Genomic DNA, 25,956 nt, shown 5'->3' with positions numbered 1-25,956 from the left:
TTACGTACATCTATATCAAAAACACTTGTAAACGTTTATTTTTAATTTTTAAATTTTTTTATTTCCATACTTTGTGGACCAGGCGCTTATGCAGACCCCATAATTTTAATGAACCACTGTTCTGCCAGATCAAACATACCCATTCCTGTGTTTAGATACATCTTCTATCATTATATGTAATCAATTTTTTAAAATAGTCAACCATATAGGAGCCTATTCATGACCAGACACACACCCAGACATTCAGCTTTATATTATATATATATATATATATATATCAATTATGTATAATAGTATTTAAAATTAGACTTTCAAGTCCTATTTTGAACAAATTGGGATGTCTTTTTTGAGAGAAAAACATAAATCATTTTAATTTTGGGTAAAATAAAAACAAATATATATATATATATATATATATATATATATATATATTATTCAAATAGAACATAGCATTTACAATACCCTAAAGAATAATTGTTACCAATACTTTATAATTTATTTATTTTTTTTAATTTATGAGCCCTGTTGTGAAAGATACTCAATTATAAAAAAATGTTTTTCTTTTTAAATATGCTACACCAGAATCAGTCTGACTTGTTTGCTTATGGCATACTAAACATTTAATGGGTGATAATGAAACAATATATATTGTAAACAATTAATTGAAGACAAGTTGCTATCTTTCCCATACCTCCAAAATGAAGCCATACCTTTCCCAATGATATTGGTACAATGATACATAAATGAACTATAAGCTAATGAGATTTGATTTTTCTGTTTCCATTCCATATTCTGTCCTCCAATCAAATCTCTGGAGTGCAGTTTCAATTTCTGTTGTGCAAGGCTTGCAGCCATCAACAGCATTTCACCGTTTAAATCAGAAATAACAAATAGTCATCCTGCGTGTTTAATTACATTATCAATCAGCATCAAACAGTGATTCTTTTGTCTAATAAATATTAATTCAAGAGCAATCAAACAGTTGTATGCTTGTTTAATTACTGTAGGATATGTCGGTCGTCCAATTGTGGGATTCTGTTGGTTAAGAAATACATTGAACAGCTTGTTTGATTACTATATTATATAGTCAAATGGAGTGATTTCCCTGTTTAATAAATATATTCAACAGCAATCAAATAGAATTATCCAATCCTCGACTCTCATACTCTACTCCTACCACCTTCTTCACACACACACATACCAAGACAAACTTCTTAGTAATAGGACTATGATAAATAGATACACAATACATTTCATTATGGTTCACTGAAGATTAATTTGAAAAAAAAAAAAATCAACAAACTCAAGCAACTAAAAACATCTGTTGTTTGATCTAGATAGATCTTATAATAGATTTTAGTTTGGTTTGGTTGTTTTACGGCATATCAACTATTTTCAGGTTATTTATTAATACCGAATTTTTTATGCTCCTTTATATCTTCAACTATTTTATCATGACATTTGGTTTTGTTTTGTAGCAAAAAATTGTTGAACAGATTGAATTTTGCAAAGGAAAAAAGAACCCCCCCCCAAAAAAAAAACAACAATATCAATATTTGGTGCACTTTAGGTTAAGAAGCTGGTATTTTCAGACAGTCCAATCTGCTAGCACTCATAGACTTTATATAATAAAATATATATAAAAACTGTTAAATCCTCTCCCCTCAATCTTCCAGAGAAAGAGGAGGTTAACGGTGACATTATTGAAGCAAATAAGTATATCCACTAAATGAAATGCTTGTTCCATTATTTTCAATACTCTTATAATATTCATCTTCATTTAACTGATAATCTATCCATCTCATTAAACCTTATACTCAAGTGACTTTAAGCCTAATTGCTATTTCATTAATAAATTAAAAATATAATTCCTCATTTGAAAAACTCCATAAAATACATCTTCAGCCATCTTGCTAGTGTTCTTCATCAGTGTAAGGTGAGATTACAGACTTAATATTCATACTCCCACGAGAATACACAGGACTAGCAAATTTACCGAATATAGCTTGGATTGTTGAAACAAAACTTGGGAAAGTTAGAGTCTCCTCATTTTGCTTATTCATTGCTAACATAGTACAATAGTTCTTTTCTAGCAATCTGTCTACAATCTAACAGATTGATCATTTGTTATATAATTCTTAAACAAACTTATCAGAGCGAATAAAACCATAAACTTTAAAATACTATATATCAAAATGAAATGCCAGGATGTGTGAAAAAAGACAAAAGAAAAAACAAATTAAAAACAGAAATATATTATCATAAATAGCTTTACTGGTTTTCTCCCAATTAATGAACCTCTTCAGAAAAATGATTTATTCCTATGTTTAATTATTTTTTACTTTCGTCTTTTTTAGCAAAACAGTTTTTCTGTTAAAGACTATATAAACCCCACCCCTCCTCTTGGGTTGAACACTGTCATTAGTGATATTGTCAGCTATTACTATAAGTATAATGCAAAGCTTTTTATAGATCAAATGAAATATTGTCTAATCGCTGACAATGTTTACATAAAACCATTGAGCTATCATTTGTCAAGAACATTCATCTCATAGTTAGAATCACTGATTATCAACTAGTTGGAAGTTTAATTCCAGTTTAGGGCAGTTGTTAGCCTAACTGTACTAAAGAACTGTGATACAGTGAAATAATCTGGATGACATATATACATATCTATATATATATATGGGAAATGGTTATTGTATCTTGAATAAACTGAAATGAAAATAATATTCAATTACAGTGTGCATGCATATATATAATAGTGCCAGCATAATCAAGTACTACTTTTTATAAAGTCATATTCTCAGGAATGAAACTGGCCAGCCATCTGGTGTGAATGGTGACAGGTCACTCAGCAGAATAAACAAAGTCTGTCAAAGGATAAATAAACCCATTTGTAAAGTTACCAGCTATCTAACATATAAAATTTCAATAGGGTATTTTTTTGATTGTAAAAACGTGCAGGTTGTTTTATGTTTCCCTTGTGGCTGGATTTTACTCTTTAATGATCAAAAAATGCTATTGAGATATGTGCACTCTCAAGGATCTCTTCGCACTGAAAACTTCAATTTCATAGCTATATAGAGACTCATACAAGACGGTTATCATTGGACATAATAGACAACTAAGAAGAGAAAGGAACATACAGATAAAACAAATACGTGCATGAATGGCCTAATACATACTGATATGGACTATGCAATCAGCTTAAAAGAATTCAAAGGTTGTGTTCATTTATACATTTTTATCTCGAGAAACTGTATGATTATCGCACAACTGATACGAGTAAAATAGTAACTTTTGTTCAACAAATTGTATACAATAGATATTGTAATTTAGAAGTAACTAAAATCATTGATATGTTGTAAAATGATTAAAAAAACAAAAATCAAGATAACTTATTAAGATAAAAGGAAATTTAAAGTGTTTCAGGATTAAGGTTTCATTTATGTTTGGTTGGTGACTGTTTAACATAAGACCTTTCTCTTGAAACAAGTTTTCAATTTATTTTTTACTTCATCAGATATTTATACATATTTGTTTTTCAGTTATGATTATATATATATATACATATACATACATACATACATACATACATACATACATACATACACACACTACTTTTAATCAGTCATTATCAATGGTTTCATGCTCTGAACGATTTTAAGACAGTTTAAAGCGTGATCCAAATTGCCATCTTGTAGTTTCTTTGTGTACTTCTAGTTTTGCATAACTATTCAGCACCAGTCACTGGAGTTATATTCACAATCGGGATTTTGACTCATAAATTTAATATTAAAATGCATCTATAAGTGTGTATATGTGTACATATAAATACTACTTTGGAATTATATCAGTATATCTAAAATTCCTTTCAGAGAGATTATTTCAAAACGTTTTTCAATAAGGAATGTTAGGTTCAAATCTATAAAATAAAAATTTCATGTTAACTATAGAAAATAGTTTGTTTTAATCAAATGCATGTTTTGTTCTTCAGAAATGTTTTTCTCATCTACTGAAAAATATTATCATTTAGAATTATTTACAGCTAGACTGGTACACTTCTGTTGGTTGAAACATTGTGTATTTCCAGCACTTTAATTATGTAAACAGCTGACAGGAACAGATTTAGCACTATATCAGACATCATCCAAATGCTGCACCTTACTAAACATAAACAAACCATGCATTTTCTAACTGATTTGGTTTCAAAATAAAGCATTTAAAAGTTCCAAATTTATGCTAAAAGATGTGGCATTTCAATTTGACAAAGATAATTTAATAAAACCAATTATTTTTACACAAAATTATTTAGTTCTCATCCAAAATTCCCTCTTTTATTAAAACATAAAAAAGAAAAACATGTATGATGTGTGTACCCATGACAAGACAAAAATATCATATTCCAAAAATTATGTAAATTGATAAAGTAGTTTTATTTTTATAAAGAAAATCATTTTTAAGCGATTAATGAGAAATCAGAGGTATTTCTACACAATTTCCGCAAGTTTGAATTATTGAGTTATGTCCCTGTGATATTTTTAGGGGTTGGGATTGTTTTGAAAATGGTGGACAAGACAACTGTTCTTCTGTTACTCATAAAATTTGATTTTCTTAAAAATAAAACTATTTGATCAATTTAAGTTATTTTTAGAATATAGTTTCATTTTGTCATGGGTACGCACATCATACACAATTTTCTTTATGTTTGTTCTTTAACAGAGGGAATTCTGAACAAGAACCCAATTATTTAAAAGAGAAATGCAGAGAAATGTGTGAGAATTACAATTAATCTTTAAGGAAAACATTTTTAAAAGAAAAATTAAAAAATAAAAAATAGATAAAAAATAAAAAGGATAATACAACCTGATTAGCACCTTTAGTACGGTACCACCATAAAAAAAGTTATTGGTCGCAATTTTTTCTTTCTTTTTCATACATTGCGGAAAAAGATGTTTTTGAGTAAAGGAAGCATAATACACTCAAGTTTCCATTAAAAGGTGATAACTCGGTCAATTAATTTGCATATGTCATATTGACATGAAATGAAAATCGAGCAATGTTTGTGCTTTTAATTTTTCAAGTTAGAAAAACTTACAAGTATTAATTTGTTGTCAAAAATAAATATACATTTTTTGCTATTATTACAACCCTGCGCCATATGCTAATTCTCTGGAAATAAAAATAAGACTTTACAGTTTTTTTTAGATAATTACATCTGAACAACCGGAAAAAGGATAGGGTTTGAACTTTAAATGGGGGGGGGGGTGACTTTTACATATAAATTTAACATAAAACGATCACCCATTTCTGGGTCCTTGATAGTAATGCCCACCCATTTCCAGAGCAGATAGCGTTTTTAAAACACACTATCTGGTCCCAAATTATGTTATATTTACATGCAAAAGTGATTTTCTACCATAAGTTTCAAAATATTTTTTTCTTTTTTGAAATTTCTTATTACCATTTAATTTTTTTTTTTACTTTACATGTAATCACATAAAAATTTTTTTTTTTGTGAATTAGCAACGGATGCAGGGCTACAGTTTTATCCACTTTTGTAAGAAGTAAAAATACATAGTTTTGGATGTTTTTATGATTTTTGAAAAATTCTGAATCCAAGTCATTTTGAAAAACATACGTTTTGTTTATCTTTAAACGTTGAGTTTTAGTGATGTCAGATATCATATAATTCTAAGTACATAATTTGATTCTTGTCCAGAATTCTCTCAATATTAAACAAAAATAAAGAAAAATCTGTGTGATGTACATACCCATGACAAAACAAAAATATATTCTAAAAATCATAAATTAATCGTTTTATTTTTATAAAGAAAATTATTTTTAAGCAATTAATGGAAATTCATAGAAATTACAGCATAAAATCAAGTATGAATTATTGTTGAGTTATCTCTTCATTTCTTGAATTGTTTTCCAAAATGGCAAGTGAAACAGTCACTTCTCAGATGCTCATAAAATTTTATTTTCTTATTTCCAAATAAAACTACTTAATTTATGTGATTTTTGGATTATGATATTTTTGTTTCACGAGTGCATACAAAATACAAATTTTTCTTTACTTTTGTTATTTAATGTAGGCAGATTTCTGGACAAGAATCCATTTTTTCTCATCTACCAGCCTAATTAAGGTGCTGAAAATACACTTATTCCATCAGTTTTTATACCTTTTCAAGTTTTCCCTCTAGTCTTCTTCACATAGCTTCACATGGGTAACCACACTTTTGCAAACAAATGACACTGAACATACATTTTCGCAATACAGAAGTTATCTTAAGGATGAATCAGTTATGATGGTATAGTCATGTGAAGTGGTTATCTCTCTGGACAAACCCATTGAAGAAGCATAGATGTCTTAAATCGCAGGATAACATACCAGACAAAGAAAAACTTAAAAGCAAGATTGTAGAGTAGAATTTGGAGACAGTTGATCAGCTGAAGAGTGAGAACTGGAAAGTGAGTTTGCAGGGAGAAAAGGTTTAACCTTGGACAAGTTAAAAAAAAAAAAAGAAAAAAAAAAAAAAAAGAAAAAGAGATGGCTAAGTAGATTAACAGTGGCTAGAACGGTCATCTGTTGGTGGACAGTTCAATCCTTCTGTTTTGATTAACAATCAAATATAAATGATCTCCCCTCATCATTGACACAAATCCAAACCCGAAGAAAAATTTTCAGGTTATCAAATATGCCAGAAAACTGACAGAAGGATATGGTAAAGAAAAGCAACAGTAAGCGAACTGTTTTACTGCATAAACATTGTATGATACAATTCCTCATCTTTAAAATTGTGACATGGCTGAAATAAATCATTTTTATTCTTGCATTATTTAACTCACTACCTGACTGTCTCATTTTCCAGCTTATTTTAGTGGAAACATCAGGGGTGCTTAGTCCTGATACTTCACATTTTACACAAGATATTTGATGGATGATAGCCACTTTGTAGGAATAAATCCCGACAGTTTGTTTGGATGTTCTAGCATGTCTTCTTAGCTATCATCCAAGGCAATGTTATGTCTATGATGTCATTCTGCAATGTCTGTATTTCTTGTTTCTACTTGACAATGTACAGATCCTATTTTTTGTTGAGATTTTTTTTGTTTGTTTTCTTACTATTGATCGATTGTTTCTTGAAATTTAAAAAAAATGCATATTACTTCTTTTTGTTGTTTTGAAATTAAATAAATTGACAAACCTCAACTTTTTTTTAAAATAATTATTTTTCTTTTAAGCCGTTCTATTTTATATAGCAGGGGTGTCAAAGATACAGCTTACGGGACGGATTCAGCCATGTTTGATTCATCACATAGCTTAAGTATTATTATTACAATTCAATTTTAAAATATTCTGTTAAATATATATACAAATAGAGATTTGCACAACAGTTTACCATGAACCATTAAGGGTTTATATTAAACTGATAAAGGTTGACAAAAAACAAAGTAAAAGAACCTTTTATTGCTGCAGAGATGTGAACTTTCTCACTGCAAAGGCATAAAAATGTCTTTAAAAAAATCTGTATGGAACACGATCATTAACACCTCAGATTCATTCTTTTATTTTTGATAAAATTCATTATTGCATATATCGACTGCCTTGTCCTTCAAAATTGGTCTCCAATTTGGACTGGAATTTATAGAAATATTTGTCCGAATACGACCTATAAGGTCTATATAATTATGCTTCGATCCAGCCCGCAAAAAACAACAAGTCCGACACCCCTGTTATACAACGTAACATTTACAATCTCTTATTAGCTGTTGCGTCTTCCTCTCATTTCTTCAAAACAGATTTTCTGTAAGGTTTTATTTTTTAGAGTCGGCTTTATTCGAGATGAGAAATAACTGAGAATTTAGGTGGGAATCTAGATATGAAAAAATATTCTTTTTTTAAGCACATCAATTTGTTTTTTTGAAACAAAAATTTACAAACGCTTGGCACCATATACCTACCATGTTCCGTTTGTTATTATTTTTTCTTTTACATTAGAAAAAAAAAAAAAAAAAAATGGCTGACCATCAAATTTAATTTAAATAACACCAAAGTCGTTTTGTTTCTGTTTTTTCTATTCTACTTTGTCTGTATGAACAGTTTTCCAGTTATTCATGTCATTTTATGTTTTTGCCAAATTTGGTTGACTGTATTAAAATACACAAAAACATAAAAATAGTCTTCAGTTTCCCTCGTTTGGGTCCTTTTGTCATGTTTCAAACCATTTCTTTTTCTTTATGTGTGTATGTATTAAACAGTCTCACCTGAGAGTCATCAAAAACAGTACCTGAGCAAGAGTGTACAGCCGTCTTAATGGACAGCACCATGACAGAAATGGAGTTTTTAACAGTAGTCAAACTGTATGGTTCTTTTGGAGGAAGAAAAAAGAAATGGGATAGGCTGGAAAAAGAGGCTTCACAATTATTGGTCAGGCATCATTTGTTGGATCTGAAAAAAAAAAAAAAAAAAAATTAAATGGATAATTAAAACATGTACACAGACATGACAAAAATAAATAGGCACCCTTATTAATAATGAAGACTCATGTCAGATGCTATTGCTCGAATAGGAAGAGGGGATATTCATTATTTTGCATCTCTGGTGAATTGGACAATTACTAGATTTAGAATAGAATACAACAATCTGCATTGACTAAAATTCAGATTGACCCATAATACAACTCCTCTGAAATATCGGAAATTCAGTTTATTTACTTCTGTAGAGAAAAGTCATTTTTGCATACACACAATTTAGTGTTAGGACAATTGATCAGAATTAGGTACTGAAAAAAAAAAAAAAAAAAAAAAAATCCGGACTTTTTGGAATATCGGAATTGTGTGAAAATTCCGATGCCAAAAAACGATTCTTTTAAATATTTTTTGTTTGTTCAAAAAGAAAATTTTCCTTTGCTAGGACTAATAATGAAATAATAAATATTCCTTGATTTTAAATTACTTGTAAAAGTTAAATCTATAGTCTTTAATTGGAAGTTATGTTTAATTTCAGAAAAGTTTCTGGTGGGTAGCTATTCTATACAAATCCTGGAGATGAAGAAGTGCAGGTTCTGGACTTTATAATTTTGCAGCCAAAGAGCAAAAGATCCTTCTCGTGTTGACACAAAAAAATCATGGGCTAGAATACTAAAAGAGTCAATTTCTATGGAGCAATTATGGTTTCTGATTGGTTGATCGCAGGATGTGAATTAATTTGATTTGTCAGTTTCCATCAGCAGCGTGTATAAATACAATCTCCCAACTTTCAGGGAGCATACTCCCAGTATATATAAAAAATATTCCAATGTAAAGTGTATTTTTACATTTGTGAAAATATATGCACATATTACATGGGATTTTAAGGTAAACAACCCCCCCCCCCAAAAAAAAGAACAAACAAAGGAAAAAACAACTCTATAGCTATATATATTTGAAGATTTAAAAAAATCGGAAAATCAGAATCAGGAAAAATACTAGAATCATCCCATCATTATATATAAGTCCTCGCGTGAAAGAGCAGGACACAAACTGTTTTAAATAATAACAAAGACTTTCGCTGGCGAGGACTACTATTGACCATAACCAGTTATACATTCCTTTTGAAATTTTCATCTATTTTTCTCGTAATGTATTGATTATTTGTTAATGAAACCTATATGAAATATGTTCCTTATTAAATTTTAAAGATTTTCTATTCTGAAAAAAGTTTTAAAAAATTTAATCTAAAAAAAGTTATTTTAAAGTTTTCGTTAAAATCTTTTTAGATTTTCTCATTATTCAGACCTGTATTACAAAGAGGAAGTTGCAAAAAATGAGTTGTGGTGTGAGGAGAAATACAAACTGAAATAGAGAGGAGAGTTTTAAAATATAATCTTAAAAAGATAAGATACAAGTTAGAAAAGCATTTCATCCAAGGCATGAAAATTGTTAAACAAAATGTTTTAACTATAGGGTTTAAAAATAAAGGTACAAGATTCAATTTGAAATTTATTTATCTTTAAAGTGCACTTTTATAAATTTTACAAAGTAAGGTATAAAAATTTAATTTAAATTGAATCAAAAAATTGCCTTGGATTTATTTTATGTAATGTACATTTTGTTGCAATTTAAAAACATTATCTTTCATCTAGCAATTAATGATATAGATAAAAAATTTTCAATGACTTTTTTTTAAGTGCAACAGAATGTACATTACATAAAATAAATCCAAGGTAATTTTTTGATTCAATTTAAATTAAATTTTTATACCTTACTTTGTAAAATTTATAAAAGTGCACTTTGAAGATAAATAAATTTCAAATTGAATCTTGTACCTTTATTTTTAAAGCCTATAGTAAAAACATTTTGTTTAACAATTTTCATGCCTTGGATGAAATACTTTTCTCAGTAAAAGTTTGTTCTCTATAGGAAATCAAACAGTTATACTAAATAATATTAAATTTATATAATTCAAATCAGTTTTTCCAAGGAATTCAACACATTTTCATTAATTTTTCATACAATAGATTTTGAGAACTTTATAAGCATTGATTTTTCTTTAATTTTTCAAACCAAAAATGGTTTTAAATGAAGGAAAGAAAAATAAAAAAAACAGTGTAAAAATGGTGCTTGTTCAAAATTTCCCCTACATTAAAAAACTAAAATAAAGAAACATCTGTATGACATTTGTACCCGTGACACACAGAAAATATTATATTCCAAAACTCATAAATTGATCAAATAGTTTTATTTTTAAAAAGAAAATCATTTTTAAGCGAATTTTATAAGGGAGTCACCACTTATCAAGACCCAAAGGCCACTCAATTCGCTTAAAAATGATTTTCTTTTTCAAGGTTAATGAGTGTATTGAGGTCACCAGGACAACAGTGGTGGAAATCGAGTAGAATTTGACTATTCAAGAGGATGGCTCATAAGCAAGTACATTCTTGAACAAAATGTTTAAAAATCCTCCACTCTATAATAAATAGTAATTTGTAAATTATATATCCATTTCATCACACTTTAAAAGTTTATCAATTCAATTGACTAAGGAAAGGAAGAACACAAATCTATTTCCATCTCTGCTTTCTATACTGATTTTGTTTCTTTTTAAAAAGTTTTCCAGTCTGACAAGTTTGTCCTTTCTTGTTTTTCTTTTTAACTTTTGCTAACATCAAAGCAAAGACAATGGTTGTGATTCTTTTTTATGTTATCAGAAATTACTTGGGGGGGGGGGGATAAAGCATTTACTCTAAAAAGTCAATCGTAGGTGGTTGTTTTTTTCCTTTAAGTCGTCAGAAATGATAACTTATATATGAAAAATTCTATAATTTTATACCATCAGATTAATTTATACTTGCTCTCAATAATTGTAACATAAACTGAAATGCAATGAATAAATCTGTTTCACAATCATAAAAATATGCAACATTACAAATAGTGAAAGAACACTCATGAGATACACAAAGATAGAAAGAGGGAGGTAAAAAAACAAATAAATACTACTAAGACAAAGTTCTCTTCTTAACAATTACAAGAAACCTTATCAAGCATCAATTATCATAGCTAATAGCATACTACCTGAGAATCCAACATTGAAGTTTCTCCAACGTTCATTGGTAACATGAATTAGAATAAATACATAAAATAAATATTACCAAGGAAAGTGGGCTCCTTCTACCATGCTGGAAAACGTCTCACACCTGCAAGTATCCTATATCTCTACAAAGCCATCAATCGCTCATTCATAGCATATCATTGTCATATAACACTATTTTCATGCATCAGGTAGTATTAAATTACCTTGATTACAGGCTAAAAGTTAGGCGTGATCAGGTGTTGACACTTGGCAAAACAAGTCTCATATGCCCAGAGAAATGATAGAATGTGTTTTTGTTGAGATATCATGGAGAAAAATTAATTTCTCAACAAAGTAAAAGAGATTTGGATGACACATTGTCTGGATTGACATACATGAAAATATCACCAGTAAGCCATGTGTGTTATGTCAAGTAAGAGTCCACATTGCAGATGAGAAATAACTTCATGATGAAAAAGAGAGACAGAGTGAGTTCAGAGAGAAAAGAAAGAGAATTAAAGAGAGATATAGATTGAGAGAGAAAAAGGTTTTGGAGGAAAGAAAGAAAAAGGTAAAAGATTCAGAAAAAAGAGGAGGTAAGAGATAGAGGAGGAAATGCTAATCTCAGAGTTAGGGATTTTCATAAAAGACTTGTTTTTAACATAAGAGACTTGCTTGCTGGCCATTGAAAAGTGCGCATCAGTTTTTTGGCTCTTGCTCACACCTAGAAATTCCCAAAGATGCTAAGTGGAATATCACCTCTTCATCCTCTAACCAAGAAACTATCTGAAAAAATTTAAGTTGAAAAATCCTGCATCTTGAAACCACTATGTTGATTAAGTTCGAAAGAACTGGAGTAGTTTAACTTTTCCATTGCACAATTGTACGTGAAATATTTTATGCAATAATTATTTTTGTTTATAAGAAAGTAATCTCCAAGCTATCATTGAATTGCTTTGATTTAGAAATAGTTATTTAAAGCATTGACACAACCAACATCAGAAAAGAGAAGTGATATACCAGCCATTCACCAAAGCACCTCCAATAAAGAACTCAACCACAGCAGCTGACAAACAACCAGCGAGTTAAAACAGACTTAGGCTCATGCACATTTTGTGTGCTCTGAGCACCAGAACGGTGATTTCCAGTGACCAGCGAGTGTCTGGTCACATTTTGAAGGGTCTATTACAAAGATAAAAGTGTAGCCATGTGGACTTAGCATTAGTCCCTGTGTTTTGGGGCTGGTGATGATCTCGTGAAGCAGGATTGTTCCCTCCCCTCAATGTAGTTATAGTCACATCTGGACTAGTGTCTCTCCTTTTTAGACAGGGTTCAAAAGAAACTCACTAATCTAATAAGTCTCATATTGTCTGCCAAGCTTCAGCCCCTGTTCCATTACTGCAATGTTATATCCCTGTGCCTGTTTTACAAGTACTTCAAGGGAATACATTCTGAGGAACCTGCTGCTCTAGTATCCTCTAAGCCGACAGTCAGCTAAATCCCACCCCATCACTGTTGAGATCCCCAAATGCTGAAAAGCTTTTCACTCAAATAGTAGCTTCTTTATTTGAGCCAGTAGCCTTTGGAATTCCATCTCTTCTGCCTATTTTCCTGACTGTATCAACATGCAGTAACTTAAATGTAATGTGAACAAACATCACACTGCTTAACTCTCAACTATGAACATGGCTCCAAATCTGCAACATCCCTTCATGACTCCGTGACAATATGCTTTGTTTGGGATGAATTAAAGTAAAAAAAAAAAAAAATTAAAGGAGGGATGGGAGGGGGTCAGCAATGGTCAGAGACACTGTACTTGTTTAGGAGAGAACTGACTCAACCCAATCAGATTGGTGCCCATTACAATTAAGTAACAGATGTGGCTTATCTAACCAATTTGCTTCAGTTTCATGAGATATCCAATTAGAAGTTTATAATATCCTCAATGTTTCCATAAATTTGCAAATAACTATTATTTTATTAAAATGATGGTAATGAAACAACACTAGATGATAAACAGTGCTCAACAGTAATCGAGATTGAAGAAAAAATCCAGATTGGTTTTGTTTACTTGGAATCCTAGAAACTAGAAGAAAATTTCCAGTAAATCGAATAGGATTCATTTGGTTAAGATATTTTCTGTTATCGATTAAGCCTAAATAATTTAGTGTGCATATATTTTTAGTACAGTACGCACTATGTGTTTTTTATGAAAAAAAAAAAAGAAAAAAAATGTAACATGTACTAGAGAGAAATCAGATCTCTGTTAATCCTACAAGTTAGTGATTTTAGATCATAAACTGAACTCCTATTTATATTTAAGTTAGTAAATAAACAAAGCATTAATATAAACACACACAAACACACACTAGAAAAAAATGACACATTCAGTTGGATCTACATTGTCTGAATCAGGAAAAAACGAGTTAGTAAAGCCAGTTAGACTAAAAAATAAATAAAATGACAAAAAGGCAAGACAAAATTAGAATCTTTTTGTTGGCTATATCTCTTTCTTTATTTCTTTTTTCTCCAACTAAGGGTTAAATAGGATTAATAGTCAGCTAACGTCTTCCCCAATTTTCTGCATGACTACTACTACTGTGGAACTCGGCGAAGAGACAAAGCAGCCCTTTGCTTTTTTTTTTTTAATTCAATATTTGTATTTTGAAGTGATTTACTGAAATAAAATATAAGAAAAGGACATTACTGAAAAATATACAATAAAAAACAAAATTATACAGATAAACATAATACAATTAGTCTTTATTTGTACTTTTAATAACAAAATTATAAAAATAAACTTTTTATTATTTGAAATTTTATTTTTATGTTTTCAATAATTCTTAATAAAAAAACAGAAAAAAGCGGTTTTCCCTGAAAAAAAAAAAAAAAAAAAAAAAAAAAAAAGAGTATATACACATGGAAGTTATAGACGTGAGAGAAAATAGTAAAGGAACTATTTTTCTTCTTCACCGGTTTCGGTAACAGTCACGTGAAAAATTAGGGAAGATGTTTGCTGACTATAAATTTAAATAGTATTAATAATTATGATAATATTCCTTGTTTATAATGAACTACTCCAAGTTACTGTCATATACCCAGTTATATTCATAAGCAGAGAGAGAGAGAGAGAGAGAGAGAGAGAGAGAGAGAGAGAGAGAGATGCATAATATAAGAACAAGAGAGGAAGAATCACACAACATACAGTGAAAGAGGGTGAGAGTAATAAAGAGAAACTTGATAAGAGATGCACAACTTGTTGAATAAATTTTGAATTAGGGCTAATTAGAATAATTAAAATTATTTTTTTCTTTCAAACATAATCCCAATATAAAAAAATAAATTCTAACGTGTATTTATGGGATTAAAATATATAAAAACTGGAAGGAGGGAAGAGACCCCCCCCCTCACCCATTGGAATTGTAGCTTCTTTCTGATTATGACATCTTGCCAGTTGGTATCAGATAAATCTGTCCTATGCACCCTGTGTGATGAAGTGAATAGGATATATATTTTTGGCAAATGTCATCTGAGCTGTAGATGGACAAGTAACACATTTTTATTTCTCTTGTCTTCTATAGTTCTTATATTTAGTTTTACTAAAGATAAAAAATACTCCAAAAGATCCTTGAATTATTCATTCTGATAGTTCTCTCATATAAAATATATAAATAACATTTTATATATATATATATATATATATATATATATATATATCAAACGGGATATAGGGATTTTTAAGGTTAAAGATTATTTTTAAATTGTCTGAGGATTATATTCAAGTGGTTTAATACCCCCACTCCCAATAAAACAACTTTTTAGTTATAGGCAATAGCCAACACTTATAATATTAAGCCAATTTTCTTTGTAGTACTCTTCCCTCTCCCACATATTATAAAGAGTTTTTTTTTTTTTTTATCTATTCCATTGACCGGTTCAGTTAAAATTCTATAAAATGAACATGACACAGTAGTGTATGGAAAAAAAAAAAATTAGAACAAGTATCATATTTGTATATCTTATTGCCCCTCCCCCTTTCCATTCAGTCTCTTTCCTTAATCCTTGCCACCTGCAACCGAGTTAAGTTTGATTGATTGTGCCAACATCTGTCTAACTCATTTTAAGAGGACACACATTTAAGTTCAACAAAAATGAATTAGTACTTATTTTTCTTTTCAATTAATACATTTTGCTAATAAGAAAGAAAGAAGAAAAAAAAAAAAAACGGTTCTTGTCCAAAATTCCTCCATATTTAAAAAAACAAAAAAAAACAAAACAAAAACAGGAAAGAAAATTTTGTATTGTACACACCCATGCGAAAAAAACAAAAAACAGTATTCCCAAAATCATAAATTGATGAAGTAGTTTTATTTTTAAATAAGAAAATCAACTTTTATGAGTATCGAAGGTGACTGTGATGTCTGCAAAAAAAAGAAAGAAAAAAAAAAAACTAAAAGGGAGACAACTTAATAGTACATACTAGATTTATGTTGTAATGACTCAAATTCCAATTACTTTATGAAAATAAAATTACTTGATCAATGTACGTGATTTTTCAAAAATATATTTTCGTTTCATCATAGATACGTACATCATTAGGTGTATCAGAATTTTTGTAGGAATTTTTGACACCACTAACACGAAACTGCGAATAAAATATAAAAATATCGTAATTTCTCTGTTAAAAGTGGGTTATTTATTTTCTTTATGGATTATACTTCCAAAATAAACTATTAAAGTTGTTTTAAAAGTAATAGAAATATTTTTTTTTTGAAACAGTAATGAATTTTCCGAACTCAATATTTTTCAATTTTTAAACTTTAAAAATCTATCAAAATTTTTCTTTTGATTCTATTTTTACGATATTTTCAGGGTCAATGTGAAATTTTATGTTCTTTCCAGTAAACAGAATATAATATTTTAGACAAACGTTTTTTTTTTAAATTCACGCCCCCCCCCATTTTCAAGTGTCTATTAAAAAGTAAATAATTAATTTACTCACCGAAAAGTAAATAATTAATTTCCTCACAAATTGAAGAGAAAAGGTCAATAAATAATATATTCAAATTTAAAAAAAAAAAAGTAGTGTTTTTTAGAATTTTACCTGTAAAGTTTGAAGTTTAAAACCTTTTTTTTTTTAAACCACGTTATTTGTTTTTTCTTTTTAATGGAACCTTGGTCCTTGCTCCTTTAATTGAAAAATAAAAATTAGGGCTTGAATTACATTTTTCGATGAGTTATAAGCTTGGAAAGACAGGGGGGGGGGTCGAATAATTCACGCCTCCCAATTTTGAAATGTCTATTAAAAAGTAAATAATTAATTTATGTACCAAAGTCTTATATATCACAAATTGATGAGAAAAGGTCAATGAATAATATATTCAAATTTAAAACAAAAAAAAAAATACTGTTTTTTTTTTTAGAAATTTACCTGTAAAGTCCGAAGTTTAAAACCTATAAAAAAAAAAACAAAACAAAAAAACAAAAAACAAACACGTTTTTTTTATTTATTTTTTATTTTTAATGAAACCTTGGTCCTTGCTCCTTTAATTGAAAAAAAAATTAGGCCTTGAATTACATTTTTCGAGGAGTTATAAGCTTGGAAAGATGGGGTGGAATTATTCACTATTTTCACGAAATTTCTGACACACCTAGTACATCATAGAGATTTTTTTTTAATATGGGAGAATTCTGGAAAACTTATTCTGTATTTAAAACGAATATTTAAAAACAATGTTATAGTCTTTGAAAAACTGCATAAAAAAATCAGTCTCGACTTTAAAAAGATTAGTTACGAAATGAAAGCAATAGATTTAGGTATTAAGTGTGTATCCAGTTTGATGAGGGTTTAGATTTACTTACTATTAGTTGCCAAACAAGTAGTCACTTTTATTTCATTCTTTTTTTCTTTTCTTCTGTAACTTAATAACATTTCTAGTTTACGCTACCCTCAGATAGTTTTTTTTAACTTTGAAGATTTTTTTTTCTTTAGATTGACAGGGGGGAGACTTACCCCAGCCTGACTATGCACATTACTTTTATTATTTAGATTCATTTTTGTGGTCAATAGCTTTCTTTTTTTTAAAAAACAAGTTTAATAAAAAATCTGTTTTGTTAGTAAGATCGAGGACATACTGGTTCATGTAAGAAATGAAAATGTTAGTTTCAACCAACGTCTTTATTATTGATATTATAAGATGAGAATAAAGGGCAATCAAAGGAACAAAGTGCCCCCCCCCCACTACATTTTTCAGTGTAGTAGCTAATGAAAAGGGAGACCATGATCAATTCATTTATCTTATTAAAACTTTTAAATCATTTTTCACTTCAAGATCCAAACTTTGGTCTATAATAAAAAACAAAAATAAAAAAAATGAATGCCATTTAAGAAAAAGTACAAAGCAAACATTAAAATTAACAAAATTAAATAACATTCACCCTTGGAGGGTTGAACCAGCTTCCTCAGAAAATAGAAGTTTCTAGGAAATATCAATTCCACAAGAAGTCCTTCAGTTAGGAGAGATCAGGGCGTTAGGTGTTTCCAGTTCTTGCAGGGAGGCACCGACGTCATCCTACATACAGCGCTTGGTATTCTCAAATGGTCACCCATCTGATACTGACTAAGTTCGACGTTGCTTAACAACGATAAACGGTGTGTTAACTTAATTATGACGTTCACAATAAAGTTAAGCTGTCACTTGAATAATAATTGATGCTACAAAAACAGACTACAGTTTGTTTGATTGAAAACATTCTGTTTTTCAAATTATTAAGACATAAAAAGTATCTCATAATGTAATTTATCAAATGTTAAATTGCTCCCCCCTTCTTGCTACAATTTAAAAAACTTCCTGCATATGTTAAGATGAATTACAAACATAATTTTAGTAAGTTAGCTTTTGAAAATCAGAAAAAAATAGAAGTAAAAAAAATAAAAACAATGTTGATAGTAGTAGTAGTAGTAGTATAGTACTAATAATACTAAACACCTAAAAAAAAAAAAAGAAAGAATAGAAATAGAGAAATAAAGACAACAGGAGTAGAAGTATGAGGGAAAAGTTTAAAGCATCGATAGTATAGACAACAATAATAATAAAAAAGAAACGGGAATACAAGAAACCAAATTATAGGTGTAGTAATATGTACAAGCAACAAAAGTAATAGTAGCATCAACACAACAAAGGCAATATATATATCTTCTTCTATAATATAAAGCTGAACGTCTGTGTGTGTGTGTGTGTGTGTGTGTTATGGGGTTTATCCATTTTATTTTTACTTTCATATTTTGCTTTGGTTTTGATACCCCCAAATTCGAAGCTATCTCTTTACAACGCTTCCTTTTCCTAACATTATATATATATATATATATATTTATTTATTTATTTATATAAAATGGGTTAAGAAATTCCAACGAAAGAAAGATGTATATTTAAATAAGGGCGTAGTGTATATATAAATAGTTACAAAATGCAACAAACCGCGATGTGGAGTATGTGACATAATAATAGAAGGAAAAACATACACATTCAAAAACCTAGCACAAACATTCAAAATAAAAAGATCTAAATTACACCTCCAGAAATGTAGTATATGCACTAAAATGCACAGCATGCAACAAATTCTACATAGGCGCCACCAAAAATGTCAGCAATAGAGTAGCCTTACATAAGAGCAACATCAAAATTGCAGATAACAGATACCTCTGTGTTTCAAAACACGTACACACATGTAGTGGAAACAGCTTCAAAATAATGCGAATCTTCCAAACAGACAATTATTTGTATTTACTTACACAGGAAAAAAACTTCATCACAAGATTCACTCCTGAACTGAACAGAGCCTAATATCAACACACAAAAACATGAAATGCAAGGCACACTCGCATGCACATCCATATACATATACACACCCACACATAAATCAGAACCGACACATAAAACGCGCGCGCGCATACAACCACACACAGACATAACACCCCTATCTCTAATACAACACACTGAACAATACCAAACCTACGTAACCTCGAAACCAACAACACTAGGAAACACCTAGAACCATAGTACAATATCTGTTCCAACATCTCGCTCCCCTCTCAGTCAGTGGAGGAGAAATCTCTCATGACTGAGACAACTATCATCCCTTCTATCATCCCCTTCCCATACCTAAACCCCTCCAATTGCCCCCCCCCCTCTGGGGAACGAGATCTTTCCCACACTAGGAACCGATCCTGAGTCTGGCCATACCCACATGGGGAGACAAATAAATAGAAACATTAAAAAAATCCCCTATACATATTTTTAAATACACCCCTCTATCTAAACAAACATAATATAAAGAATACCGGAAAAGACTGAAACGAAAAATCACAATACTAAAATCTAAGAATCCAAAAAATAAATATCAAAATAGAATGAAAGCACCTCTACCCTTATTTCAGAAGAGCTGGTTCTCCTCCCCCCTCCACACATATACACATTAGTAACGACCTTGGATCACAGTCACCTTCCTAGGGAAGCAAATAACCTCATAATACTATAAAACTGTACACACATTTTCAAACCAATAAAAGAAAACACACACACACACATACATACATCCTACCCTAAAGGAAAAGAAAAAAACACAAGCAGAAAGAGAGAGTGAGAGAGAGAAACACAACACTGGAGTGACTACAGCCGACTTGCCACAGCCCAATAAAAGAGTAATAAAAATTGAACATTCCAATGAATAGTAGACACTTACACGTTTCCACCCCTTGGAAACACTTCAAATGAACTATGAAAATGCTATTTTTACATTTCCAACACATTTTGAAAATAATTTCTGAAGAGGACGCTTCACAGAACGTCTGAAACGCCTTAAAAACAATTTCAATGATTTAAAAACATTATTACAATTATCTAAACATAATTCTCAATGAAAAACCAAGACACGGAATAATAAAATAATGTTAAACAATACACATTGTTGGTGACTACCCCCTTATATAAATATATATATATATATATATATATATATATATATACATACACACACACACACTAGCAAAAGTACCCGCCATTGACTGGGTTCAAAAACAGCCTACAGGAAGGGTTGTAAATTTGGGTTGAGTTTGGGGGTATCAAAACCAAAGCAAAATATAATGAAAGTAAAAATAAAATAGATAAACTCCATAATTTATTATACCATACCTGTTCACACTGAAACACTTATCACAATATTCTGTGAATCTATATTAAAAAACCTTGTTAAACTTTGTGACATATTTCCATTCTATGGAGGTTAGGTGTGAACGAACACCCCATAATTTTATTATACCATATTTCTTCAAACTGAAACATAGTTATCAAAGTATACTTACGAAGATAGATATGAAAAGTCTTTATTAAAGTTTGTGCCTATTTCCATTCTATGGAAGCCAGGCGCGAACGCAGACCCCACAATTTTATTATACCATCCCTATTTAAGTTAAAACATACTTATCAAAGTATTCTTATGTACATCTATATCAAAAACACTTGTAAACGTTTTTTTTTGTTTTTTTTTTAATTTTTAAATTTTTTATTTCCATACTTTGTGGACCAGGCGCGCCTGGTCCACTAAGTATGGAAATTTTAATGAACCACCGTTCTGCAGGATCAAACATACCCATTCCTGTGTCTCGATACATCTTCTATCATTATATGTAATCAGTTTTTTAAAATAGTCAACCATATAGGAGCCTATTCGTGACCACACACACACATTTATATTATAGATATATAGATACATAGTAGTAGCAGTAATACTACAAAGGAAACAAAAGTAGCAGTAGTAGCAATATCACAAAGCAGCAAAAGTAGTAAAAGCAGCAAGAGCACAAAAGCAGTTTGAAGAACAGATACTACACTTTGATCTGGACCAAAAGTAAAAACAAATGTAGTATTAGTTGAATGTAAAGGAAAAGTAGTAGTAAGGTGACAATCATAGTAGTAGTAATAGAAAATGTCAGAAAGCAAAAGTAAAAGTAATATTGACTAAAAAAGTAACATAGTGTAAAATAATGGTAACAGCAACAGTTGGAACAATAGTTTATTTGCTTTAGGGTATATTAATCTTTTCTTGATTATTTCATGTCTAAGCACAGTAAAGTTTGTAAATATATACATTAGCAGGCTGCCCGGCATTGCCCGGTCGTTAAAATATGCTTAAATATGATATTTTGATTAATGCAAAGTTTGTATTTATTATTATATTATATTGGACTCAATATATAGTAATGATTTAAAAAGTTATAAAAAAAAAAAAAAAAAAAAAAAAAAAAAAAAAATGACTTGTGCGCCACCACCGAGCATTGAAACCAAAACATTTATATTTAGAAAAAGTAAACAAGTAAAAATACTTTTAAAAATATATTATGGGGAGTGTAATCTCTTCTAAAAACACTATCTCCTTCAAGAACAGTCATGACGTGTTTTCAATCAATATTTATTCAATAATTAGCGAGGGTACCCAGCGTTGCCGATAGTTTGAAAAAGAAAAAAGTGTTAGCAGACAGAAAGGCTCGAACACGCAACATAGAGGAGGCGGAAAAGAAAGTAGAAGAAAACGTGACATGTTACCGCTATGCCAAGACGGGAGCGGAAGTGTAAAGTGTTGAAATTTAGCGATGTGAACCATCACGCCATAGAGGATAGCCAAGTGAATGAGAAATACAGCAAAAAGCTGTAAGCTTAACTGGCTGTAGGCCAGTTTAGCTTTCAGCTTTCTGCCGTATTTGCTTCACCATGACGTTTAGGAAAACCAGCGCCCCAACATGAGGGGGTGCTCTAGCAGTGTTTTAATGAATAGCAATTGTCTGATATGAAGGGTATTCCCCACAGTGATCGAAGCTGATTGCCTTCAAGACGTGTCGGCCATTTTCTTTTTTGCAATAAAATTTATATTGAATTTTAGAGGTATGCTTTGTTGTAATTGTTATGTTTATTTTTTGCCACTGTCTTGGAGCAAAAAACAGGTGAGATAAAATATCTTACAAAGTACAACAATGTTTACACTTAAACTAATTAACCGAACATTATGAATTTTAGAACACAGCTATAAGAGGTCGAAATGTGGGCTATATTTATTTTAATATAGTTTTATGAAAAGGGAGTGAAATTTTTTTTTTTTTTGGTAAATTTTCAGATAAGGTCAGGTCCACCTTAACAAATTTTCTTTTAAATGACGACTTTTAAAGCTTTTCGGCTATGCTGAATACGAACATCGCATTGAGATTTTGCAGAAATAAGTAGTTATCGCGATATAAAAAGTTGTATTATGCATTGTATTCTTTGTCGGCCATTTTTTACGCGCGTGCGCCATAAACAAATCTACTCATCTACGACATTGCATGCACGTAAAAAAAGATGGCCGCAAAAAAATACAATGCATAATACAACTTTTTATATCTAGATAACTAATTATTTCTGCAAAATTTCAATGCAATTTTCGTATTCAGCATAGTCGAAAACCTATAAATGTTGTCATTTAAAAAAAAAAATCGTGGAGGTGGGTGGACCTAATCTAAAAAAATACCTTTTTTTTGTAGAATTTGAGTGAAACAGGTGAGATGAAATATCTTACACTGTTTTTTTTTTTGTTTTTTTTTATTGCAAAAGGGAAACTTACGTTACGTTTAAATTTAAACTCGTAATTGTTTTTTTTTTTTTTGCAAGAAATAATATTTTAACCTTTTAATTATTGCTAAATAATTTGTTAAAACTTAACAGTTTAAATGTATAATCTTTCCAACTTCTGTTTAAGGTAGCGTTAAATGCTAGATATTTCAGAACAATTAAATTTTTATATGTTTATTCGGTGATTATTCGTTTATTCATACTGATTATTGTAATTGTAAAGAAAAACAAACTTTCTGTCATTGCGTAAATTTTAAAAATTAACCCATGAGGTGTTTTGTGGCTTATAAAAATTAATTAAGCTTAAAGCTTAATCTTCAAAGTCTTCCTTAATGAAGATTTAATTTAAGTCATTTGCATTTAAGTTAGTTTTTCCTTACTATAAAAGAAAAAAGAAATAATGATTCACGTTTCAGTATGTTTTTTTTCTTTTGTAATTGACTAAACCATACTTGTTTTATCAAATGTTGTGTTCTTGTCTGCTGTTTAAATGTTAAGATTTCAGTTAATATTGTTTATTTGGTCTCATTTGACGCACGCTACCGGAAAAATAAATAAATAAATAAATAATTACATTTTTATTAAGGGCGCAAGAGTTATTTCCCCTGGAACGTTAGTTAAAACGGTCGTTTTTTTTTTTTCTTTGCCAATTTTATTTTTTTCTTTCCTTCTTAGTTGGAAAGGGTTAGTGTTATTTGCATAAATTAACGTTCGCTGTTCGAATATAATACTTCCCTGGCTTTATTAAGCCCTGGTCAGTTTAGTTTTTTTTTTTTTTTTTTTTTTTCCACCCCTTTATTTTTTCTTTCTGCTGCGAGCTGCTAACCATGGTTAATAATGAAGATCTAGTCTCCCGAATCGAAGCGAAGAAATTTTGCATTACCAGCACACTAGACTGGTTGATTGAAAATACTACTGGACTGGCCTCTCTCGAATCTAGATCTTTGGATAAATGGTTAACTGAGTTAGATCCTCTATTCGACCAGTTGATTCCCCCACTGAAGGAAAAATAAAAATATGCAGAGATTCAGTTGATGCGAGATAAAAATACTCGGGATGAAACCTAGTCCAGAAGAATCTGGTTCAAAACAACCTACTGCTATTCAACTGATGAGAATGGAATTGGACTCTCCTAAATTTAGCGAGTTTCCCTCATAGGATAAATTCGCATTTCGTAGCTTTCTCAAGAGATTGGAGTTCTGTTTGACCAACATGGGGAAAGCGGGCAAACTACTTTTATTAAAATCAAAATTAATGGACAAGGCGTTTAACCTTGTTTCAAATTTAGACATAACTCCTGGTAATTACGATCAGGCATTGGCATGTTTAAAAGAGAGCTTGCTTAATCCTCTTTATTTAAAAAAAAAAAAATCAAATTTTCGAGGAAATTACTCCTCAGTCAGAAAGTATTACACTATTGGAAGATCTCCAGGTCTTCCTCGAATGTGCCAAACTAGACTTATGCGAAATAGACAAGTCATTTGGTACGGATTTCCTTTTGGAGAATGCAATGTCAGGAGCTATGATAGCCCATATCGTGTTCACAAAATTCTCAAACAGTGTACATAGGTAAATTATGAACAGGACAAATGAACATTTCCCTTCTCTTTTTTCTATAATGTCACAAAGTTTTGACATTTTGGATGGCAGCACCATTAGACGCGACAAGGCAGGAAAATAGTCTGTCCAAAATGTCCACTTCTTGTTTGGAATCAAGGTTCAATATGGCGGCCGGTTCCTACTCCAAACCCATTAACGTAAAGAAGAGTATGAACACCTTCAGGACACTCACTTATAATGGCGAAACTAATAAAATTTGTAAATTATGTAAGGTTCAGACCATTCTGTTAAGGACTGTCCCAAATATCAGAATTTTGATGCTAAATTTCAAAGGGCCAAGGAACTTAAATTGTGTACCAGGTGTCTTTGTGATCACTCTGAAGTTAATTGCAAGGGCATTAAAGGATTTCCATATCCTGATGTTGTTTGTGGCCTAAAGAATCACTATTCTATTATGTGCCTGAAAAGTCCCGCATCCTTTAATGGGACAGGAAAACTGTATTTTTCCTGTAATTAAAATCTCAATGAGGGTAAAAGGCCACCCTGTTTATTTCTACTGCTGGTTAGATACGGGAAGTCAGAGGTCATTCTTTTCACAGACAGTTTTAAACCAATTAAGTTGTAGAAAAAAATTAAATCCAGGGACGGTTGAGATTCCAGTAAATACTCTTATTGGGTCTAATTCTTTGAAACTTCAGGAATTTAAAGTCTTCCTGTTTTTTTTAAAGACCCTTTCTATTTTCTGCTCTATTTGCTAACGACCTGAAACTGAATTTTCACGTGGACAGGTTTGACGAAATCACGTCTAAATTGACTAATGAGGGTTGTTGTCTTTGCCCAGGATACTCAAGATTGCTATGCTATTCATGGAATAATAGGTCTGGATCTAATTCAACGGACAAATAACCCCCATTTAATCAAATGTTTGAGAGGTACTGTGTGGAAGATTTCCAAGTATGTAATTCCTTTCGGTGAAGGGTCCAAATTTTTAAATTTTAATTCAAATGTTAAGAAAGAGTTACTAGCCTTTGATAAGGTGCTAAATGCTTTCCCTACATGCAATTCTTTTTTTATTGATGGCGTGCTGAATCCTACTGTTACTTATGAGGATGCACTTCACCCGTGATTTTTCCGTAAAGCGCAGAATGGAGGTTTTTCTCTCTAGATTCCATTGCAATT

General features: G+C 30.5%; 1 protein-coding gene across 1 annotated transcript in view; it reads right to left on the bottom strand.

Annotated features, from left to right (window-relative positions):
* Nucleotides 1–555: 555 nt before the first annotated feature.
* Nucleotides 556–25,956, bottom strand: part of LOC145279845 (transcriptional adapter 2-beta-like) — a 94,075-nt gene continuing 68,674 nt past the window's right edge. Inside the window, exon 2 of the mRNA XM_080131288.1 lies at nt 556–8,458. The gene's annotated coding sequence lies outside the window, so the exon portion shown is untranslated. The remainder of the gene's footprint in view (nt 8,459–25,956) is intronic.

This window comes from Euprymna scolopes, chromosome 7, assembly GCF_053919585.1.
Source record: "Euprymna scolopes isolate OS-2025 chromosome 7, ASM5391958v1, whole genome shotgun sequence".
NCBI classification, from domain to species: Eukaryota; Metazoa; Mollusca; class Cephalopoda; order Sepiida; family Sepiolidae; genus Euprymna; species Euprymna scolopes.
This window is presented reverse-complemented; position numbering and strand designations above follow the sequence as displayed.